At 45.9% G+C, this 24327-nt stretch overlaps 1 long non-coding RNA gene across 1 annotated transcript; it reads right to left on the bottom strand.

The window, feature by feature from the left end:
• Nucleotides 1-12815: 12815 nt before the first annotated feature.
• LOC310744304 lies at nucleotides 12816-16666 on the bottom strand. Its single transcript, XR_014539514.1, has 2 exons — nucleotides 16582-16666; nucleotides 12816-13002 (listed from the first exon to the last, which is right to left on the bottom strand). It is a non-coding gene; the product is annotated as an uncharacterized lncRNA (long non-coding RNA).
• Nucleotides 16667-24327: the final 7661 nt, after the last annotated feature.

Here is a 24327-nt window from a genome sequence, read left to right as displayed (position 1 = left end):
GCATCTAGCTGGGGGAATTTTCCATTGCTGACATTGGGGAATTTCCACAGTAAGGCCAGACCGTGGGACCGACCTTGACTGAAAGATAAAAGGGGATGACTGAACAAAGAGCAACAAGATCCAAGGGCAGAGTGCAACAGTCTAGTACAGTCTCCCAGCAACGTAGAGCATCTGTGCCCGGCCTTCCTGTGACTCAGGAGGAAGATTCGGGGCAAACCGAGATAAAAGGAATGGCCTCAGAAGGGGAATTTACATCTGTACTGAATAAAATTTATGAGAAATTGGAAGGCCTAAGCAAACAGGTCTCAGACCAATCAACTAAAATTGAAGGGAACACAGCCAGTATTAATTCAAACACAAAAGCCATTGAAAAACTGCTGGAGGAATCTGCGTCTACTAGAAAAATAGCTGAGGAAGCAAAAGAAAAAGTTGTGGCTGTGGAGGAAGAAATTAAACCTATGCGTAAACAGATTGGGGATCATCAGGCTTTATTGTCTATGATCGAATTGAAAGAAAAACAGACAAACCTGAGGATCAGAGCCGTGCCGGAACTTGAAAAGGACAATTTGAGTGACTATCTTACACAGGAATTTGTGAAATTTTGGAATTTGGAGCTGGAAAAAGATTTCAAGATAGTGAGCGCTTTTAGACTTGGAAGAGGGGGGAGGAAAAACAGGGTGAGAGACTGTTTGGTGACCCTCCGTTCGAAAGAAGAGAGGGATAAAATATTGAGTGCACACTTTCAGAAGACCCTAGAGATCAACGACTCCAGAGTTGAGATTTTCAAGGATATACCGAAATATCTTTTGGATTTGAGAACCAATTACGGAGACTTGGTGGCCCTACTGAGAAGGAACTGCATAGCCTTTAGATGGGAATTCCCCCAGGGACTGTCTTTTACCTTTAAAGGGAAAAAGTTTAGAATCAGATCAGTGGAAGACAAGGAAAGATTTTTGAGAGATTTCGAAGAAGACTTACAAAAAGAAGCGACAGAAGTGCCAAGAGACCAGAGACCAGGAGTTTTAGACATAGCACCACCACCTTTGGGACCTGACAAATCAAAAAGAAAGATACCACCGCAAGAACTGGACGAGCTTTTGGGAGCAGCTGGAGGAAATTAAAATAAACACATCATGTCTCTGCAATTATTAAGCTGGAATATTCACGGTTTTAACTCCCCGGAGAAGAGGAGGAAAGTATTTCATATATTGAAAAAGGAACAATTGGACTTAATTTGTTTACAGGAAACCCATGTGGTAAGGCTCCATAGAAAAGTCCTTATTAACAAAAGATTGGGCCAAGAATTTATCTCATCGGACAAAGTCAAAAAGAGAGGAGTTGTTATCTATGCTAAAGAAAGCCTATCACCGAAATTTGTTTTTAAAGATGAACAAGGAAGATTTGTTGCAATCGAGATTCAATCACAAGGTGAAAAATATTTGATCGTAGGAGTGTATGCACCAAACGAGGGGAAGTCTGAATTTTTAAAGAAATTGCATGAGACATTGTTGGACTATTTGGACTATAACATCATTATGAATGGGGTGGTATCTACAAACATGGATAAGTCGCAGAGACAGGTGGTAACTAAAGATGGCAGATTACCAAAAACCTTTTTTGAATTGGCTGACAATATGGACTTGATTGACATTTGGAGAACTAAGAACCCCCTTGGAAGAGAGGGAACATTCTTCTCTGAAGCCAACATGACCTGGACAAGAATTGACCAAATATGGATAACTAGAGGACTGGCACCTAAGACACGAAAAGTGGAAATTTGCCCAAAAACTTGCTCCGACCATAATGCAGTGAAGATGGAGATGAAACTAACGCCAATCGGTTCCTACAGATGGAGGATGAATGACACCCTGTTCAGAGACCAGGAGGTGATTAAGAAGGCCCAAAAAACTTTGAGAGATTACTTTGAGATAAATCTGAACACTACGGTTGAAAAAAGGACAATCTGGGACGCAGGCAAAGCGGTTATGAGAGGGTTTTTGATCCAACAGAATGTAATAAAGAAGAGAACCCAAAATGAGAAAAAAGATAAAATTTTGGAAAAAATAAAAGAAGGAGAGAAGAAATTAAGAGCGAAACCAAAATCGCAAGAGATTCTGAGAGAAATTAAGTTATATCAAGTACAGTATATGAAAATGATAAACCAGGAGGTGGAATGGAAAATTAAGCAGATGAGACAAAAGTCATTTGAATCGGCTAACAAATGTGGGAAACTGCTAGCATGGCAGATGAAGAAAAGACAGAAATTAAATACTATTACAAATTTGGAGGTAAATGGAAAGATCATACAGAATCCATTGGAAATTAGAAACTGTTTCCAGAGATATTTTAAACAACTATATACACAAGGGCCACAGAAAGAGGATGAGTTAGACCAATTCCTGAGGAAAAATGGACTACAAAAAATCTCCCAAGAAAAAAAGACAATGTTGAGTGATAAAATTACAGAACAGGAAGTGGAGGGTGCCATTCAGAATATGCAGTTGGGTAAATCTCCAGGACCAGACGGTTTAACCTCCAAATATTATAGAGTTTTGAAAGACTGGTTAATTCGGCCACTAAAGGAGGTCTGCAATGAGATCTTAGAGGGGAAAAAGGCGCCGGAGTCGTGGCAGGAAGCCTATATTACACTTATACCGAAAACTGAGTCTGAAAAGACGCAACTTAAGAACTACCGCCCCATATCCCTGCTTAATGTGGATTACAAAATATTTGCTGATATTTTGGCTAATAGGTTAAAAAAAGTATTATTGGAAGAGATCCACAAGGACCAAGCTGGCTTTCTCCCGGGCAGACACTTGTCGGACAATACGAGGAACATAATTAACATTTTGGAGAAGCTGCAAGTGAACATAAATACCAAAGCAGTTTTAATTTTTATAGATGCAGAGAAAGCCTTTGACAACATTTCTTGGTGTTTTATGAAGAAAAATCTTCAGGGGATGGGGGTGGGCCAAGGGTTTGAGAATGGTATAAGTGCAATTTACTCAGAACAAAAGGCTAAACTAATTTTTAACAATGTGGTGACAGAGGAATTTAAGATAGAGAAAGGTACACGACAAGGCTGCCCAATCTCCCCATTGCTCTTTATTTCAGTCCTGGAGGTATTATTGAACATGATTAGAAGGGACCGTTTGATTAAAGGTATTCAGGTCGGAGCCAAGCAATACAAATTGAAAGCATTTGCAGATGACCTAGTTTTAACATTACAGGAGCCAGAATCTAGTTCGAAAAGGGTTTTGGAATTGATTCAAGAATTTGGTCAGGTGGCTGGTTTTAAGTTGAATAAGTCAAAAACTAAAGTTCTTGAGAAAAACTTAACACCGATTGAGAAAGAAAGGTTTCAGAAGGAGACAGGCCTAACAATAGTAAAGAAAGTTAAATATTTGGGGGTTAACATGACTGCTAAGAATTTAAACTTATTTAAAGATAACTATGAGAAATGTTGGTTAGAAGTGAAGAAAGATTTAGAGATATGGTCAAACCTAAAGCTTTCCTTGTTGGGCAGAATTGCGGCTATTAAGATGAATGTATTGCCAAAGATGTTATTTTTGTTTCAATCTCTGCAAATTTTGGACAAAATGGACTGTTTCAAGAAGTGGCAGAGAGATATTTCTAGATTTGTCTGGCAGGGCAAGAAGCCCAGAATAAAATTTAAAATACTAACTGACGCTAAAGAAAGAGGTGGATTTGCCCTGCCAGACCTGAAACTTTATTATGAATCGGCCGCATTTTGTTGGCTGAAAGAATGGCTGCTTCTTGAGAACACAGACATTTTGGACTTAGAAGGTTTCAATAACGTTTTTGGGTGGCATGCATATTTGTGGTACGACAAGGTTAAAGCTCATAAAGCATTCAAAAACCATATTGTCAGGAAAGCACTGTTTAATGTTTGGCTAAGATATAAAGACTTACTGGAGAATAAAACCCCAAGGTGGTTGTCACCAATCGAAGCAAAGGCACTGAAAAAGTCCAATATGGAGGCCAAATGGCCGAAATATTGGGAAATATTGGAACAAGAAGGAGATAAATTGAAATTGCAGAGTTTTGAGAAATTAAAAGACAAGGTGCGAGATTGGCTGCATTATTTTCAAATAAGAGAGGCCTATAATTTGGACAAAAAAATAGGTTTCCAGGTGGAAAAATCAAAATTGGAAACTGAATTGTTAGAACCCAAAACTAAAACACTTTCAAGAATGTATAACTTGCTGCTAAAATGGAACACGCAGGATGAAACAGTTAAATCTGCTATGATTAAATGGGCACAAGATGTTGGTCATAACATCATGTTTGCTGACTGGGAACAGTTGTGGACCACAGGTATGAAATTTACGGCATGTAATGCCCTAAGAGAGAATATTATGAAAATGATATACAGGTGGTACATGACACCAGTCAAGCTTGCAAAAATCTATCATTTGCCCGATAATAAATGTTGGAAGTGTAAAGAAAATGAAGGAACATTCTTTCACCTTTGGTGGACGTGCCCAAAGATTAAGGCTTTCTGGGAGATGATTTATAACGAAATGAAAAAAGTATTTAAATATACATTCCTTAAGAAGCCAGAGGCCTTTCTCTTGGGCATGGTCGGCCAATTGGTGCCAAAGAAGGACAGAACTTTCTTTATGTATGTGTCAGAGACTGCCTCTAGGTCCCGGCTCACAAAGGACCAACGCTAGCCGGTAGAACGGAATAAAGTCTTTATTGAAGTATAATTTCCATTTCCACATCTTAGCGTGCGTCTCTACGTCTATTCCCTAGATCGGCGAAGTCCCATCTGAATCTCCGCCTCCTGTACACCAGTTCAAGACCCTAGCCTTGCTCCACCTTTTGCGTCTCTCCTTTCGCCTCTGGGTCCTACCACCCCCCGGGGTTCCTTCCTTCCTGGATGCCTCGGATGCGGACCCTTCGGATTCCTCCCCCTCCCTTCGGCGGGCTTTAGGACCTGGCTCCCTTTCCGGGCTGCTCATTGCGCCTCCCTCTGGTACATTTGAACTTGGCGCGCGCGCGCTGTCTCCGACCCTCCTCTCTACCGTTTCCTCGCTCTCTGACGCAGGCGTGGCTGCTGCCGGAGAGCTGCCTGTCGCTGGTGCCTGGAACTCCTCCCCCCTGCTGCTCTCTGGTGGAGTAGCTGGTCCGGATTTCCAGCTGCTGCTCTCTGAATCCCCTCTGGTCCCTTCTTCCTGGGGTGCCCCTCTTGGTAACCCCCCAGCTCTGCCCACGGGAGCCCCTTTCTGTGAATCCTCCGATTCGCTGGACAGACTTAGAGATCTCGGACGGCTATCATCGCTAACCTCTCCTTCCGATTCCTCGCCATCCGTTCCCTCTGCTCCTGAACCCCTGACATCCATCCCCCCCTCGAAGCCCCCCCTTCCCCCTCCCCTCCTTCCGGTGTGGGTTCTGGGTGCTCCGTCGTGGCAGGGGTGAGTGCCGGATACAGTTCTTCCCTCGTGTCGTACATCACATCGGGCAGGTCTGGCTCGTCCTCCGTGCGCTCGTCGACGTCGATCTCCTCTGCTTCCATCTCCCTGCCTTCGTGTTCAAATCCCACGTCCTCCCCCAACACGTCCATGTCCATCTCTCCCCCGTCCCCCTCTGAGGGTGATGCCTGCCAGGGACCCCCCAGCCACTTTCTGCGCCACTGCTCCTCTGGTTGATTATCCCACCAATAGGAGCGGTCTGAGGCAGAACCCGAGGGTGAACCTTCCGGAGAGCGTATGTGTGGTGCCGTCTCCTCGTCCGAGTCGAACCCCTGGAACGTGCTGCCTGAAAGTGTGGGTGTGAAGAGCCAGTCATCGAAATACTCGGCTGGCATGGGCCTGTGTGGGAAAATGGCATGGAACTCTTCCTTGAGAAGAGGCTCGTCCAAGGCATAGCCCGGCACCCAACTGTTGGCGCTGGCCGGGGTATCCTCTCTGGCAAGAAGGTATTCTACTCCCTCTTCCCCCCATCTCGAGTCTAAAATCTCTGTGACTTCGTTGATGCGCTCCCCTCTTGGCGACCCCCTTTCCCTGGGTCCTTCTCTGGGCGGATCTGGTGCTGTGCCTGGCTCGTGAAATCTATGCGGTGCTTTGTAGGGCGTGAGCACCGATCTATGGAAGACCGGATGCATTCTGGAACCCTCCGGAAGCGCTAACCGGAAGGCCACTGGATTGACCTGTGCCTGGACTTGGTAAGGCCCTAGCTGCTTATGCCCTAGCTTCTTCTTGGCCAACGATCTGGTCGGCACTGCTTGCGCTGCTAACCAAACCCAGTCTCCCACCTGTATGTCTTCCCCTACTCTCCTGTGTCTGTCAGCCTGCAGTTTGTATGCGTGCTTTGCCAGTTCCAACTGCCTCCTAAGCTGTTCGTGGACTTCCTGCAACTCTGACGCTAATTCTTCCGCTGCCTGCGGCTCCCCCTCCCCCACTCTCTCTAAACCTGGGAAGGTTCTGGGATGCCTCCCGTTGTTGGCGAAGAACGGCGTCACCCCCGTCGACACGTGCTTCGTATTGTTGTAAGCGAACTCTGCGAGGGGCAGGTAGTCCACCCACGTGTTAGGCTGCTGATTGGCGTAGCATCTCAGGTACTGCTGCATGATGGCGTTGACCCTCTCCGCTTGTCCGTTGGTCTGCGGGTGTCTCGCCGACGCTAGATTGATCTTGACGTTCAGGATGCCCATCAACTTTTGCCAGAAGTTCGAGATGAACTGCCGCCCCCGGTCGGATAGAATAGATCGTGGCAGACCGTGGACCTTAAACACGTGGTCTATGAACAGTTTGGCGGTCTGTTCTGCCGTGGCCACCTTCGCACACGGAATGAAGTGTGCCATCTTGGTAAACATGTCCACCACCACAAGCACTGCCGTCTTTCCCCTCGAACCGGGCAGATCCGTGACAAAGTCCAGGGCCACCCGTTCCCACGGCTCAGACGGCGTCTGCAACGGTTCCAGCAATCCCGCCGGCGGTTTGTGCACTGACTTGGCCCTTTGGCAGGTGTCGCATCTCGAGACGTAATCCGCTACTTCCCCCCGCATCTTGGGCCACCAAAAGTCTCTGGTCACTAGTTCTACAGTCTTTTCTCTGCCAAAGTGCCCGGCAGTGGGGGCGTCGTGTAGCTGCTGCAGCACCCTCGCGCGGAGGTCATTCCCCGGCACGTAGAGTGCTCCCTTGCGGATGAGCAAACCGTCTCTGATCTGGAACTCGTCGTCCCTCACCGTGCCCTTGTGCACCTCCTCCATCTTGGCTAGCGCGAAGGGGTCCTCCCGCAACGCTCGACGTACGGCGTCCAGATCCACGGTCGCCGAGGCGCAAGCCCACGCTTCCGGTGCGAAAATGTGCTTGGCTGCCGACGGTGCCTCCTCCTCGAGGTATTGCGGCTTTCTGGACAAGGCATCCGCCATGATGTTGTTGTCACCCGGGATGTACTCTATCTTGAAGTCGAAGTCCGCGAAGAACTCTGCCCATCCAATGTGCCTCTGATTCAGGAACCTCGCCGTGCGCCAGTACTCTAGATTCTTGTGGTCCGTGCGGACCTGCACTGTGTGCCTGGCTCCGATAAGGAAGTGCCGCCACGCTTTGAACGCTGCATGGATGGCTAGCAACTCCCTGTCCCAGATGGTGTAATTCTGCTCCGACTTGCTGAGCTTCCTTGAGTAGAAGGCGCACGGCCTCCAGTCCCCCTGCTGGTCTTGTTGCAACAGTACAGCTCCCACGGCTCTGTCTGAGGCGTCCGTCTCCACCCTCATCGGTCTGCTGGGATTTACATGCAGCAGCTGCTCCTCGGAAGCGAAGAGACGCTTGAGTTTCTGAAAGGACTGCTCCGCCTCCTCCGTCCAGATAAACTTCTTCTTCTTGGAGCTGAGCGTGTCGGTGATGGCCGCCGTTTGCATAGCGAACCCCTTGATGAACTTGCGATAAAAGTTGGCAAAGCCGACAAACCGCTGGACTTCCTTCCTATTGCGCGGGCTTTTCCAGTCCAATACTGAGCGAACCTTGGCGCTGTCCATGGCGAGCCCCTTGTCCGACAGTTTATAGCCCAGGAAATCCACCTCCGTCACGTCGAACTGGCACTTCTCCAGCTTGGCGTACAGCCTGTGCTCCTTTAGTCTCCGCAGAACTTCCCTGACATCCCTCTCGTGCGCTTCTCGCGACTCAGAAAATATCAGGATGTCGTCCAGGAAGCATACGCATTTCTTGTAAAGGAGTCCCGCCAACACGTGATGCATAAAGGCTTGAAAACAGTGAGAGCCATTTTGTAATCCGAAGGGCATAACTCTGTATTCGTAGGTGCCCAGTGGTGTGAACATGGCCGTCTTCCACTCGTCGCCCTCCCGCACACGAATCAGGTTGTACGCGCCTCGCAGATCCAACTTGGTGAAAACGCGTCCTTTCCTTACCGTCGCGAGCAGGTCGTCTATTTTGGGCATGGGGAAGGACGAGGGCTTGGTTTTCGAGTTCAAAATTCGAAAGTCAACTACAAGCCTCTTCTGGGGCGTGTCTCGCTTCTTCACAAAGAATACTGGGCTGCCCCCTACAGCTTTCGACTCCCGAATGAACCCGCGCTTCAAATTGTGGTCTATGAACTCCCTAAGTTCCTGCGGTTCGTCCTCAGACATGGAATACAGTTTCCCTGTTGGCAGCGTTGCCCCCGGCAGGAGATCAATCTTGCAGTCATAGGGTCTGTGGGGGGGCAGTTTGTCCGCCTCCTTCTCGCAGAAGACCTCCAAAAACTCCTTGTACTTGTTGGGCACCGCTTGCACCATGCCTAGGTGTAGCTGCGGTGCATCCTCTCGCCCCTCTCCTTCCTGGCAGGTCTGGATGCAGTGCGCTGCGCAGTAGGAAGAGCAGAAGGTCAATTGCCGCTGGTACCACGCTAATGCCGGGCTGTGCCTATCCAGCCAACTCATGCCCAACACTATGGGCGTGTCCGACAATTGGGTGACGTTGAAGCTGATGACTTCTCGGTGATTCCCAATTTGCATCACCATAGGTGGTGTCTGCTGCACCACCTGCCCCCCTAGCAGTTCCCTGCCATCCACTGTGACCACGTTCAGGGGCAGTGTGGCTGGCAGTAGCGCTATGTTATGTTGTTGAAGGAATTCCAGTGCGATAAAGTCCGCATTACTGCCAGAGTCAATCGTAATCGGCACTTCTAAAGTGAGACCACTGGGCAGCTGGAGCGATGCGGTGAGCTGCACCACTGGTTTGGGCGGGATGGGATCCGTGGGCTTCAAAATCTCTGGGGACTTCTTCACTGACTCGCCTGGCTGGCCCCCAGTGCTTCCGTTTCCCTGCCGTGGTTCACTTTGCTGAGTTGCTCCCATTACTGTTATTGAAGCTGCAGTGTGCTTGTGGAGCCTCTGGGGACACTCTTTCGCCATGTGCTTCGAACTGTCACAGATGTAACACTTCCTGTTCCCTCTAGGCTGCTTTGTTTTGACTGCTCCCGGTGTTAAGGCTCTGGTGGCTGATTGAGCTCTAGCACCGCCGATCTCCATTGGCTCCTCCCCCCCTGCTTGCGGAGGCGTTGATTGCGCACGCGCGACATCCCTGGGCAAGAGGGAGGGCACTCTGGCTGGTGTGCGTCCCCAACGCCCTTCTCCTCTGTCCCAAGGGCGGTCCTCCAGCCTCACCCCCACTGCAAGCGATCTGTCCACCACCTCCTGGGTGCTTTTGGGTCTCTCCCCCCTCGCTATCTCATCCTTGATTTGGGGGTTCAATCCTTCCCAATAAAGATCTCTAACGGGGGGGGAATCCTTGTCCCACCCCAAGGCATTGACCAATGCAAAAAAGCGGGAGTGATACTGCCTCACGCTGGCTTTCCCTTGTCTCAGCTCAAATATGTCCTTACGGGCAATGTCAATGTCTATTTTCGATAGAAAGCAAGAATCCATCGCTTTAATGAATGCAGCTGAACTCTGGAGCGCTGGGTCCATATCTCTCCACAGATTGCGCAGACATGCTTTCGCGTCTCCATGCAAATGAGACAAGATAAACCCCACTTTTTCTTGCTCATCTCTAAACTCTTTCTCCAGCAGTTTCAGCGCAAACTGCACGTCTGCTCGGAAATTGGGGTACTGCTGCAAATTCCCATCAAAGTGAGATACAATGCTGCCTCCAGTCCTTCCCAACCCGATTCCCTCGGATCTGGAACCCGTTTGTGCCTGCTTAGCAAGCACTTCCAACCTGGCTTGGAGATCTCGGCATGCAGCAGCCGCTTCATCCTCTCTTTTCCTGGAGGCGATTATCTCTGCGCTGAGCTGCGTCACCGCTTCTCGCAGGGAAGCAATTTGCTCTTCAGTAGACATGTCGCTTGACTTTTGTGAGCTCCAAAGGCACCAGTCCTCTTTCCTCCCTGCTTCGCTCCCCACACGCCGCTTGAGTCAAAGAGAACTGATGAAAACTTCTGGGAGATGGGACTTACTGTCAGAGACTGCCTCTAGGTCCCGGCTCACAAAGGACCAACGCTAGCCGGTAGAACGGAATAAAGTCTTTATTGAAGTATAATTTCCATTTCCACATCTTAGCGTGCGTCTCTACGTCTATTCCCTAGATCGGCGAAGTCCCATCTGAATCTCCGCCTCCTGTACACCAGTTCAAGACCCTAGCCTTGCTCCACCTTTTGCGTCTCTCCTTTCGCCTCTGGGTCCTACCACCCCCCGGGGTTCCTTCCTTCCTGGATGCCTCGGATGCGGACCCTTCGGATTCCTCCCCCTCCCTTCGGCGGGCTTTAGGACCTGGCTCCCTTTCCGGGCTGCTCATTGCGCCTCCCTCTGGTACATTTGAACTTGGCGCGCGCGCGCTGTCTCCGACCCTCCTCTCTACCGTTTCCTCGCTCTCTGACGCAGGCGTGGCTGCTGCCGGAGAGCTGCCTGTCGCTGGTGCCTGGAACTCCTCCCCCCTGCTGCTCTCTGGTGGAGTAGCTGGTCCGGATTTCCAGCTGCTGCTCTCTGAATCCCCTCTGGTCCCTTCTTCCTGGGGTGCCCCTCTTGGTAACCCCCCAGCTCTGCCCACGGGAGCCCCTTTCTGTGAATCCTCCGATTCGCTGGACAGACTTAGAGATCTCGGACGGCTATCATCGCTAACCTCTCCTTCCGATTCCTCGCCATCCGTTCCCTCTGCTCCTGAACCCCTGACAGTATGCAACAACAGCAGCAAGAATTCTCATCGCAAAGTATTGGAAGACACAAGAGCTACCCACCCTGGAAGAGTGGCAGATGAAGCTGATGGACTATATGGAATTGGCAGAAATGACTGGCAGAATCCGAGACCTGGGAGAAGAGTTGGTGGAAGAAGACTGGAAGAAATTTAAAGACTATCTTTGGAAATACTGTAAAATTAATGAATGTTAAAATTATGCTTGGATTGGTAATAAGTGGTAACTAGTGACAAAAGTTAATAAGATTATGTAAAAAAATGTATTGATAAAAGGTTGAAAATATTGAGGTATAATATGTTATGACACAAAGTTAAGATATTTGAAAAAGGGTAAGAATTTGCTGAATTAAGTATGTAAATGGGAACACAAAAGGGGGGAGGTGTGAGGAGGTCAAGGATATAAGCATATGAATTTGAGGATATTGAGAAAAATGGATTTGTTTTATCTTTTTAATTTCTTTTTTTCTTAATTAGCTGTTTTTTGTGTATTTTGTGTGTTTTCTTTTTTGTATTGTCTATTTTTATCTGTGGTTTCTTTTTTATTCTGTAAATTTTTCTTTTTTTCTTTTGTAAAACTCTAATAAAAATTTATTTAAAAAAAAAAAAACAAATTTGTGCCCCCACGGCCCACACATGCTACACTTCTGGGTGGGGACAAAACCAGAGTTACTGTAGTTGGCTTAATCCATGGGCGTAGCCAGGATTTTTGTTAGTGGGGGCAGGCCTTTTGTTAGGGGGTCAGAACCTCAGTTAGCTATGTATTTTTATTTATTTTTATTTATTTGGCCCCCCCTTGGCCACATCCATGGCTCCATCTATCATAACATTTTGGAAATGCCCTGACCCACCCACCCTAACACTGATGTTGATTTTCTGAGATATCAGGCGCTCAAGCACAAGTCATACATAAAGAATCGCTGCTGTTTCTTTTTGTGTAGCCTGTTTAGACTGGAAATTTGCCTCAGTTTTTTATTCTCTAAGGAAGGTTCTGTAAACTGCAGGATAATGTAGTAGCTCACAGCATGGCAGGATGATCCCAAGAAGCTCAGTTAGTTGGGGACATGGGCTTAGCCAGGGGGTGAAGCGGCCACCCCTAAATCAAGTAAATAAATAAAAATACAGAGAGTCTGATATTCCAGATGCAATCACACTTCTTCCTTAGAGCAGCCTCCTATTCATTTATTTCTTGTTGAAAGATAAAGAAGTGTTTTGCAGAAACTAGCAACAACAATCAAGACGACACATGTAGTTCATAGTAACTGTCTTTCAGGGCAGTTTGTCTAGTAACAAAAGCAAGTGTTGCTATGAACACTGACTAGTCACTAGAACAAAAAAATTTTTTTCCTTCCAGTAGCACCTTAAAGACCAACTAAGTTAGTTCTTGGTATGAGCTTTCGTGTGCATGCACACTTCTTCAGATACCTGCATGCACACGAAAGCTCATACCAAGAACTAACTTAGTTGGTCTTTAAGGTGCTACTGGAAGGAAAAAAATTTTTTTTTTGTTTTGACTATGGCAGACCAACACGGCTACCTATCTGTAACTAGTCACTAGAATAATAAGATGAAAGCTGGAGGTGGGGTTCGGGGTGGGGTTAGTCTTTCTTTATACAAACATGTAAGTATGGATGCCAAGAAGAAGAAGAAGTAAGACAAGCGTTTCTGTGGGGGAGGGAGTTTATTGACTGCTCAGATATAAGACTCACAACATCATTTTATAACCAAAGAAAGTGCCTTTATGTGACCATTAAAACAAATCAACTGAAATTACGGTATATTCACAGAAAGCCTTTAGCAGAATCATTTCCTGTCCTCGGAATCCAGCTGGAAGTGTATTGCGAGCCGACTGCATAATCAAAAAGGCCAGTAAGTCACTGTGAGACAGAGGAAGCTGTGTTCCTTTTCAAATCTGTCTGTCAACAGTCACACACACCAAGCAAAAGCCACCCATAACAGACGTTTTCCTTGATAAATGGGAGAACTGTCTGATAATCAACAACCATATAATTTTATCCAGTAGTATTAGTTTGATCTGACGGAAACTGCACATTTCCCGAGAAGCACTGAAAGAATGCTTCATTTAACTACAAACCCCCAAATCTGGGATCCCATCAAAACTGATGTTTGGCAAAAGTTTTGCAGCAAAACCCCCACATTTTGTAACACCCCATAAACAGAGTAATTGATACATCAAACCGGGGTTCATAATTAATATCCAAAACCCAACATTGTCCGATTCACTCCAAACTGGTGCCAAAGTCTGGCAAAAGTTTTGTAGCATTTGCCAGACATTGTAGCATTTTTGTAGCATTTTGCCCGACAAACCAAGTAACTGACAGGGGTCATAAGGTCACCCCAAAACCCAACATCGTCTGATTCACTCCAAATCAAGGCCAAAGTCTGGCAAAATGTTTGCAGTAAAAACCGCATGTTTTGCAGCTCCCCCCAAACCGAGTGGTTCCTAGCACATCAGGAGGAAGAGTCAAGACAACCAAAAGTGGATAAATAGGTTGTATTTATTAAATATAACAACTTGAGGATCGGCAAAACTAGTCAGATTCGACCAATGTAACCAAATCAAATTAAGTCTGGGCAGGTGTGCTTGTTCACCTCCACCCACAAACACACAAGTGCTCAAACAGAGCTCTTTGCAGATCCTTAAGAATCATGTCAGAACCCAAATCAGAAAGATGCATACCACCAGGTCTATACAACTGTGGGGCACAGAACATAATTCTGCCATGAGGCAGCCACATTTTCAAACACAAACGTCGTTGTAGAATGATTAGCTTTATGTCTTGCCCATCCACCTTCTTAGGAAGGCTGCCCCCACTCCATAAGCACCTCTACAACATTCCAAACCAAACTATGATAAGCTCAGGGATGAGGAAGCACAGCTGATGGAGATATTTAGTGATCTCAACTGAATTTACCTCACCAGATTGTTATCCCCAAGATGGATGACCAGAATATCAGGGTTAGGGTTAGGGCAGGGGATACGTAGGTGGATGTTCAGGGTTAGGGTTAGTGCCTGGGGTTTTTTTCATGCTTTTTAAGCTTCTAATGATATTGCTCCATTTTTATGAGACTGCATAATTCCAAAAAGTAAGCAAACTACCTGAAACGTAGCAAAACTAAGAGAAATGGGAAAACCAAAAGTGAGATACCAGAAACCCAACAAGGAAGGAATTCATGAAAAAGGAAAATTGCCAGACAGAGACTTCAATCAAATCATTACCAAATTCACCAGAATCCCAAAACCAATTGAAAAGAAGCAGAAATGTGAGAAGCAGAAGAAATACCACCAGAAACCCCCAACAAGAGGGGAAAAGTAAATTTCGCAGAAACCCCAAAGCCAGTTAAACCTTAGTTTTGCATGGTGTGGGGGTGATTTCGCTTTTCCCTGAGATGTTTACTGCGTGGGTTTCTTGTGGTTCTATTCAATTGGTTTTCTCATCTTTGGTGGATGTGGTTTGTTTCTGTTGTTTCTGGTTCATTTTTGGGATTATGTTGAATTTGTTTCTTTTGGGGTGGTTTTCGTTTCATGGATTCTTTTATATAAATTACGATTGTGAAATATACTCAGAGTCTTGTATGTATTTCATGCTCTTTATTGCCCCCCCCCAACCTCAGGCTTTTATATACATTATTTACAGAATGAGTCCCGTCTGACTGGCTAACTCTGCTTCCCTCTTGGAGCCTGATTGGCCTGCAGGAAAAGACCAATCAGTTGTTGCATTCTAGGATCCAAGGTTAGTACATAACAGATTGGGTGCTGGATTTATGGTGAGTTTGCTTCATTTCTAGGTTTTTTGGGTTTTGCACCTTTGAGAATATTAATTTGTATGAGATCTGATAAACCCAAGAAAAAAAGGAAAACCACCAGAAATGAAGCAAAACCACCAGAAATGTCTAATGACCATTCCAACAATGAAGTCAACCACTAAAAACACAAAAACCTACTGAAAAGAAGCAGAAGAACCATGTAAAAGCAACATCAATGGAAACTGACAAAGAAGCCAACCAATCCCAAACAAAGCAGATTCACCAGAAACCCCCAAAGCATTCAAAAGTATTACCACCAAGAAACAAGAAACAAGAAAACTTCTCAAAAGAAGCAATAAAGCAAAAGTCCAAAAAACAAGCTAAACCAATGGAAAACAAATGAAGCCAGCTGCAAACAAAGCACATTCACCAGAAACCCAAGACTAAGTGAAAACTAGTATGCTATGTTGGTTAATTTCTGTTGCTTGAAGTGCTTTTGGACTCCCATAAATTGCATGCTTGTTGAGTTTCTGGTTTTGCTTTTTAAAAACTGGTTTCCAGTTTCTTGTGGCATTGCTTTGTAATTGGTGGCTTTACTGCTTCTTTTTTGTTTTCTGCTGATTTGTTTAATTTGGGGTGGTTTTGCTTGTTTTTTGCATTTAATTGTTTTGCTTCTTTGACTTTGAATGGTTCTGCGGTTTGGGGTGAGATTGTTTCTTTTCCATTGATTTGGCTTGGTTTTCCTGTCTCCTGGTTTTGCCTCATTTTGGGAATATTTCTTGGTTTTTGTGCTTCTGGTGGTATTTCTTCAATTTTATGACATAACCAAGCCAAAACACCAGAAACACAGAAACAAATCATAAAGAAGCAGAGCTACCAGAACTCCAAAGCAAATTAATCAGAAATCCAAACAACCTATGAAGATGATGCAATACCAAAAGAAAGACAAAAGCCAATTAAAAAACTGCTAAATGAACCAACACCACAAGAAACAAAGAAAGTCTCATGATCTACGAAATGAAGCAATAACACAAAACACCACAAAAAGAAGCAAAGTGTTTAGGATTAGGTTTGGGTAAAGGTTAGAGTTACAGTGAGAGTAACTGAGTTGGATTAGGATTAGGAGTTAGAGTTAGAGTTGGGGTTGAGTTACGGTAAGAGAAGAACAGCAGCAGGAGAAATATAATTTTATTACTTAGGGTTAGGGTTAAATTAGGCTTAGGTTTAGACTGAGGCTTAGGTTTGGGTTAAGGTTAGGGTTAGAGTGAGGATTAGATTTGAGTTAGGGTGAGCATTAGGGTTAAGGTTTGGTATTGGGTTGGATTTGAGTTAGGCTAAGAGAAGAACAGCAGCAGGAGCAATATAATTTTATTATTTATACTCCACCCAAGTCACTTGTGGCCGCTTTCAATAAAAGGTAAAAACATGAGCGCACTCTAAGTGAATGCTCATGAATGTAGAAACTCTTACTTCCCATAGAATTCCCAAAGAAGACCTGGGAATTGTAGCTCTGAGCTTCTTTGAAGAGGGTTGGACTAGATGACGCTTGGGTTCCCCTTCCATCTCTTCTAGGATGCTCCCTGTCTCACTCACTCACTCACTCACTCACTCACACACACACACACACTCACTCCTCCTCTCCTTTTCATGGCAGTTTCACCTTTTTCTGCACTCCTAGCTCGGAAGGGCGGAAGAGGCTGTGCTGCCGCCATATTGGGCGAGGGCAGGGGTACCGGAAGAAGGTGTCACCGGAGGAGAGGCATGAGCACAGGAAGGGGAGGGAAACGGGCGGAAGAGGCTGTGCTGCCGCCATGTTGGGCGAGGGTAGGATTACCGGAAGGAGGTGCCACGGGAGGAGAGGCATGAGCACAGGAAGGGGAGGGAAACGGGCGGAAGAGGCTGTGCGACGTTGGGCCAGCAGAGGCGTGCCAAGCCAGGCTGGCCCTCTCTCTTTCTCCCACCCACTCTCTCTCGACCCCGCTCTCCCCAGGGGGCAGCCCTGCCCCCCGCCTCGTCCTCACCTGCCTTTCTCCCCCAGTGGCCTTCCTCTCGTGCCCCTTGGCGGTGGGATGGTGTGGGTGGGCCGCGGAAGTTTATATACAAGAATATACATACCTAGGTATAGGTGTCCGTTTGTAAATATATAAAAATAAAATGGATATATGTATATGTGTGTGTATATATGCAGTTCAAACCGGGAAAAATAAATACAGTAAATGGACAAAAGTACATTCACAAAATGTTTTAGGAGTATGCATTCCCCTGCGTCCCCCCCCAGAAAAAAAGCACTGTATATGTTCTGCCAAGGGCAGGTTATTTCTGGATTTGGAGCCAATAAGCACGCGAGTGGATGAAGAATAAGCAATGCTTTATTTGCATAAGGTTAACACATAGCAGCAGGCATATAAAACACAAATTATAGCATACTAGAGAGGAGTCGCAAACAATCTCCCCTTCAGTTGCCTGGAGCTCCTGGTAGAGCAGCGAGAGAGACCCCTGGCCGACAGTCTCACAGCATATGGTACCTCCATTTGTGAAGAAGCTCACTGAGCCCCTTCAGCCTACAGCTTTTATAGACAACTTTGATTTGATTGATTGCACCTGGTTAGCAGGCATCACTCATGATCAGCCTGGGACACCGGGTGCAACTAATGCAGAGCAGCTGAGAGTCTCCAACCCAATTCACTGCAACTGGGTATCCTCCCGAGTAGCCAATCAGAACACAGGGGACCCAGAAAACTCCTGACACAGGTGTGTGAAAAACACATTATACTATCATGTTTTAGCAAACCTTAAACCGCGGATGTAAAAGCGAAAGAGACATGTCATCTAACTCCTTGAATTTACAATGGTCTTCCGTGTTTCCACTACAGTATGTGTGTGTTACAGATAGGTAGCCGTGTTGGTCTGCCATAGTCAAAACAAAACAAAAAAAATTTTCTTCCAGTAGCACCTTAAAGACCAATTAAGTTAGTTCTTGGTATGAGCTTTCGTGTGCATGTGTGAAGAAGTGTGCATGCATAAGCCCAAACAGAGCGTTACTATCATCTTTTTATGTAGATGGAAACCAAAACACCGTTTTGCTTTTGTTAGAAGTGATTCTGGTGCGCACCCAAAAAACACGATGCGAATTGAAATAAGCCGAGTCGATGCTTATTCGTCTTTTTTCTACGCATATGGAAGCGATTAGAAGGTGTTTTGTTATTTTGGTCTCGTTACATACACTTTGCTATTTTTGGGTCAATGTGCATTAACACCATAGAACACGAAATTGGCGAAATCCATATTTTTCTTTCTATGTAGATGGAACCCAAATCAACCTGTTTTGCTTTAAGCTTATTACACTTTGCTATTTGTGGGTGAACCAACACCGAAAGAACAATCCAAGCTTATATGTCCTCTTTCTATTGAGATGGAACCAAAACACCTATGCTTGATTTGGGCTGAAAACAAACATTTCACTATGCTACTTTTGGTTGAATATGCATTCCAACCCCAAAACCACCAATTTTAAATAGGGCCAAACAGAGCGTTATTATCATCTTTTTATGTAGATGGAAACCAAAACACCATTTTGCTTCTGTTAGGAGTGATTCTGGTGCGCACCCAAAAACACGATGCGAATTGAAATAAGCCCAAACAATGCTTATTCGTCTTCTTTCTACGCATATGGAAGCGATTAGAAGGTGTTTTGTTATTTTGGTCTCGTTACATACAGTTTTCGATTTTTGGGTCAATGTGCATTAACACCATAGAACACGAAATAAGCGAAATCCAAGATTTTTCTTTCTATGTAGATGGAACCAAAATCAACCTGTTTTGCTTTGTTTAAGCTTATTACACTTTGCTATCTGTGGGTGAACCAACACTGAAAGAACAATCCAAGCTTATATGTCCTCTTTCTACTGAGATGGAACAAAACAACTATGCTAGATTTGGGCTGATAACAAAGATTTCACTGTGCGATTTTTCGGTGAATGTGCATTCTAACCCCCAAAACACAAATCTTAAATAAGCCCAATCAGAGCGTTATTTTCATCTTTTTATGTAGATGGAAACCAAAACACCGTTTTGCTTTTGTTAGGAGTGATTCTGGTGCGCACACAAAAAACACCATGCGAATTGAAATAAGCCCAATCAAAGCTTATTCATCTTCCTTCTGCGCATATTGAAGCGATTAGAAGGTGTTTTGTTATTTTGGTCTCATTACATACAGTATGCGATTTCTGCGTCTATGAGCATTAACACCATAGAAATTAGCGCAATACAAGGTTCTTCTTTCTATGTAGATGGAACCCAAATCAACTTATTACACTTTGCTATGTGTCGGTGAACAAACACCGAAAGAACAATCCAAGCTTATATGTCCTCTTTCTATTGAGATGGAACCAAAACACCTATGCTTGATTTGGGCTGAAAACAAACATTTCACTCTGCTACTTTTGGTTGAATGTGCATTCCAACCCCAAAACCACCAATTTTAATTAAGCCCAAACAGAGCGTTACTAATCTTTTTATGTAGATGGAATCCAAAACACCGTTTTGCTTCTAACAGATTCTGGTGCGCACACAAAAAACACGATGCGAATTGAAATAAGCCCAGTCAATGCTTATTCGTCTTCTTTCTACACATATGGAAGCGAAAAGACGTTGTTTTGTTATTTTGGTCTCGTTACATACACTTTGCTATTTTTGGGTCAATGTGCATTAACACCATAGAACACGAAATTAGCGAAATCCAATATTTTTCTTTCTATGTAGATGGAACCCAAATCAACCCCTTTTGCTTTGTTTAAGCTTCGCTTTGCTATGTGTGGGTGAGCCAACACCGAAAGAACAATCCAAGCTTATATGTCTCTATTGAGATGTAACCAAAACACCTATGCTAGATTTGGGCTGAAAACAAACATTAAACTGCTATTTTTGGTTGAATGTGCATTACAACTCCAAAAACACCAATTTTAAATAAGCCCAAACAGAGCGTTATTATCATCTTTTTATGTAGATGGAAACCAAAACACCGTTAAGTGATTCTGGTGCGCACCCAAAAAACACCGTGCGAAATGAAATAAGCCCAATCAAAGCTTATTCGTCTTCTTTCTGCGCATATTGAAGCGATTAGAAGGTCTTTTGTTATTTTGGTCTCATTACATACACTATGCGATTTCTGGGTCTATGAGCATTAACACCACAGAACACGACTTAAAATAAGCGAAATTCAAGATTCTTCTTTGTATGTAGCCAAATCAACCTGTTTTCCCTTGTTTAAGCCTATTACACTTCGCTTTGCTATTTGTGGGTAAATGAACACCAGAAGAACTACCCAAGCTTATTCTTACGCCTTCTATTGAGATGGAACTAAAACACCTATGCTTGATTTGGGCTGAAAACAAACATTTTACTCTGCTACTTTTGGTTGATTGTGCATTCCAACTCCAAAAACACCAATTTTAAATAAGCCCAAGCAGAGCGTGATTATCATCTTTTTATGTAGATGAAAACCAAAACACCGTTTTTCTTCTGTTAGGAGTGATTCTGGTGAGCACCCAAAAAACACGATGCGAATTGAAATAAGCCCAATCAAAGCTTATTCGTCTTCTTTCTGTGCATATTGAAGCGATTAGAAGGTGTTTTGTTATTTTGGTCAAATTACATACACTATGCGATTTCTGCGTCTGAGCATTAACACCATAGAAGACGAAATTAGCGCAATTCAAGGTTCTTCTTTCTATGTAGATGGAACCCAAATCAAACTCTTTTGCTTTGTTTAAGCTTATTACACTTTGCTATGTGTGGGTGAACGAACACCGAAAGAACAATCCAAGCTTATATGTCCTCTTTCTATTGAGATGGAACAAAAACACCTATGCTTGTTTTGGGCTGAAAAGGAACATTTCACTCTGCTACTGTTGGTTGAATGTGCATTCCAACCCCAAAACCACCAATTTTAAATAAGGCCGAACAGAGCGTAATTATCATCTTTTTATGTAGATGAAAACCAAAACACCATTTTGCTTCTGTTAGGAGTGATTCTGGTGCGCACCCAAAAAACACGATGCGAATTGAAATATACCCAGTCAATGCTTATTCGTCTTCTTTCTATGCATATGGAAGCGATTAGAAGGTGTTTTGTTATTTTGGTCTCGTTACATACGCTTTGCTATTTTTGGGTCAATGTGCATTAACACAATAGAACACGAAATTGGCGAAATCCAATATTTTTCTTTCTATGTAGATGGAACCCAAATCAACCAGTTTTCTTTTGTTTAAGCTTATTACACTTCGCTTTGCTCTTTGTGGGTGAACGAACACCGAAAGAACAATCCAATCTTATATGTCCTCTATCTTTTGAGATGGAACCAAAACACCTATGGTTGATTTGGGCTGAAAACAAACATTTCACTCTGCTACTTTTGGTTGAATGTGCATTCCAACTCCAAAAACACCAATTTTAAATAAGCCCAAGCAGAGCGTGATTATCATCTTTTTATGTAGATGGAAACCAAAACACCGTTTTGCTTCTGTTAGGAGTGATTCTGGTGCGCACCCAAAAAACACGATGCGAATTGAAATAAGCCCAAACAATGCTTACTCGTCTTGTTTCTACGCATATTGAAGCGATTAGAAGGTGTTTTGTTATTTTGGTCTCATTACATACACTATGCAATTTCTGCGTCTATGAGCATTAACACCATAGAACACGAAATTAGCGCAATTCAAGGTTCTTCTTTCTATGTAGATGGAACCCAAATCAACCTCTTTTGCTTTGTTTAAGCTTATTACACTTTCTATGTGTGGGTGAACGAACACCAAAAGAACAATACAAGCTTATATGTCCTCTTTCTATTGAGATGGAACCAAAACACCTATGCTTGATTTGGGCTGAAAACAAACATTTCACTCTACTTTTGGTTGAATGTGCATTCCAACCCCAAAACCACCAATTTTTAATAATCCTAAACAGAGCGTTACTATCATCTTTTTATGTAGATGGAAACCAAAACACCATTTTGCTTTTGTTAGGTGTGATTCTGGTGCGCACCCAAAAAACACGATGCGAATTGAAATAAGCCCAATCAATGCTAATTCGTCTTCTTTCTACGCATATGGAAGCGAGGAGACCTTGTTTTGTTATTTTTGTCTCATTACATACACTATGCGTGTCAGAGCTAACCTAGGTCCCAGCTCACAAAGGACCAACGCTGCTTCGTTGTTAAGTATAAAAGTCTTTATTGAAGTTCAGTTTCACTTGCAGAGCCGCAGCGCGCAGCTCCACGTCTCAAGTGTCAGACCGCTGATGCTCCGTCTGAGTCTCCTCCCCCTTGACACCAATTTAAGATTCTAGCCTTGCTCCACCTTCTCCGCTGCTCCTTCCTCCTCTGGGTCCGCCTGCCTGCCGGGGTTCCGCCCTTTCTAGCCTCTTCTCCCGCTGATTCCCCTGAGCTTTCTCCCTCCCTCCGGCGGGCTTTAGGAGCTGGTTCCCCATCCGGGTCTCCTGCTGTCCCGCGCGCCTGCACATTTGAACTTGGCGCGCGCGCCCAGCCAGCAGCTTTCCTCCTGACCGTTCCACTGCTGCTGTCACTGCTTCCCCCTTCGGGGGGGGCTAGCTGCAACTGACCTCCCCTCCGTTGGAGGCGTGGTCAGCCCTGACTCCCTCTCTGGAGGAGACACTGCCCCTGACACATGTGACACTTCCCCCCCACTACGCTCTGGTGGGGAAACTGGTCCCGATCCTCCACTGCTGCTTTGGGGTTCCCCTCTGGCTTCTTGTGTCTGGTGCGTCCCCCCTGGGACCCCCCTTGCCCTGACCATCGGCGCCCCCTTCTGGGAATCTTCTGATTCGCTGGAGAAGCTCATGGAATCTCTCGGGCCACTGTCATACTCCCCTACGCTGCCCTCGGATTCTTCCCCTTCGCTCTCCCAATCCTCTCTCCCCAGTGCTCCTGCTCCTGATTCCCTGACATCCATCCCCCCCTCGAAGCCCCCCCTTCCCCCTCCCCCTCTTCGGGTGTGGGTTCCGGGTGCTCCAGTCCTGTGGGTGTGAGTGCGGGATACCATTCTTCCCCCCTGGTGTGTAGCCGGTCCCCTGGATCCGGCCCAACCGCTACGGGCTCGTCGACGTCGATTTCCTCTGCTTCCATCTCTCTGCTGATGTGCTCGAATCCAGGATCCTCCCCAGCACGTCCATGCCCTCCCCTCCCCCGGGTACCTCTGGTGAGACTGCTTGCAAAGGTCCCCGCAGCAGCTCCCTGCGCCACCCCACCTCCGGTTGAGTGTCCCACCAATAGGAGCGGTCTGTGGCAAACCCCGAGAGAGACCCCTCCGAGGAGCTAGTGTCCGGCGTCGTCTCTTCAGCTGATGAAAAACCCTGGAACGTACTGGCTGACAGTGTGGGTGTGAAGAGCCAGTCGTCGAAATACTCTGCCGGCATAGGTCTGTGTGTGAAGAGTGCATGGAACTTGTCTTTAAGATAGTGCTCCTCCACGGCATAGCACGGTACCCACCTGTTGGCACTGGCTGGGGTACCTTCCCTGGCGAGGAGGTATTCCACCCCCTCTTCCCCCCACCTCGAGTCCAAAATCTCTGTGACCTCGTTGAGTGGCGTCGCCCTCCGTGACCCCTCCCTCTTCGGAGATTCGTTAAGTGGGTCTGGCGCGTTCCCTGTCGCCTGAAACCTGTGGGGTTCCGTGTAGGGTGTGAGCACTGACCTATGAAAGACTCGGTGCATTCTGGAGCCCTCCGGGAGTGTCAACCGGAAGGCCACTGGATTGATTTGCGCCGCGACCTGGTAAGGTCCCAGCTGCTTGTGCTTGAGCTTCCTCTTAGCTAGCGTCCTGGCCGGCACTGCCTGGGCTGCTAACCAGACCCAGTCCCCCACCTGGATGTCCTCTCCGACCCTCCTGTGCTTGTCTGCCTGCATTTTGTAGGCGTGTTTCGCCAGTTCCAATTGCCTTCGGAGTTGCTCGTGGACCTCCTGTAACTCTGCTGCCAAGTGCTCTGCTCCCCTTGGCTCCCCCTCCCCCTTCGTCTCTAACCCCGGGAAAGTTCTGGGATGCCGCCCATAATCGGTGAAGAACGGTGTCACTCCTGTAGACCCGTGCTTCGTGTTGTTGTAGGCAAACTCGGCCAGCGGTAGGTAGTCCACCCAGGTCGAGGGTTGTTGATTGGCGTAGCATCGCAGGTACTGCTGCATGATGGCGTTGACCCTCTCCGCTTGTCCGTTGGTCTGCGGGTGTCGTGCCGACGCTAAGTTGATCTTGACGTTCAGGATGCCCAGCAGCTTCTGCCAGAAGCTCGAGACGAATTGGCGACCCCGGTCGGACAGGATGGACCGTGGCAAGCCGTGAGCTTTGAACACGTGGTCTATGAACAGCTTGGCGGTCTGTTCCGCTGTGGCCACCTTCGC

This window comes from Podarcis filfolensis, assembly GCF_964270895.1.
Source record: "Podarcis filfolensis genome assembly, chromosome: 10".
NCBI lineage: Eukaryota > Metazoa > Chordata > Lepidosauria > Squamata > Lacertidae > Podarcis > Podarcis filfolensis.
Note: the sequence above shows the minus strand (reverse complement) of the source record. Positions and strands in the feature narration are given on the sequence as shown.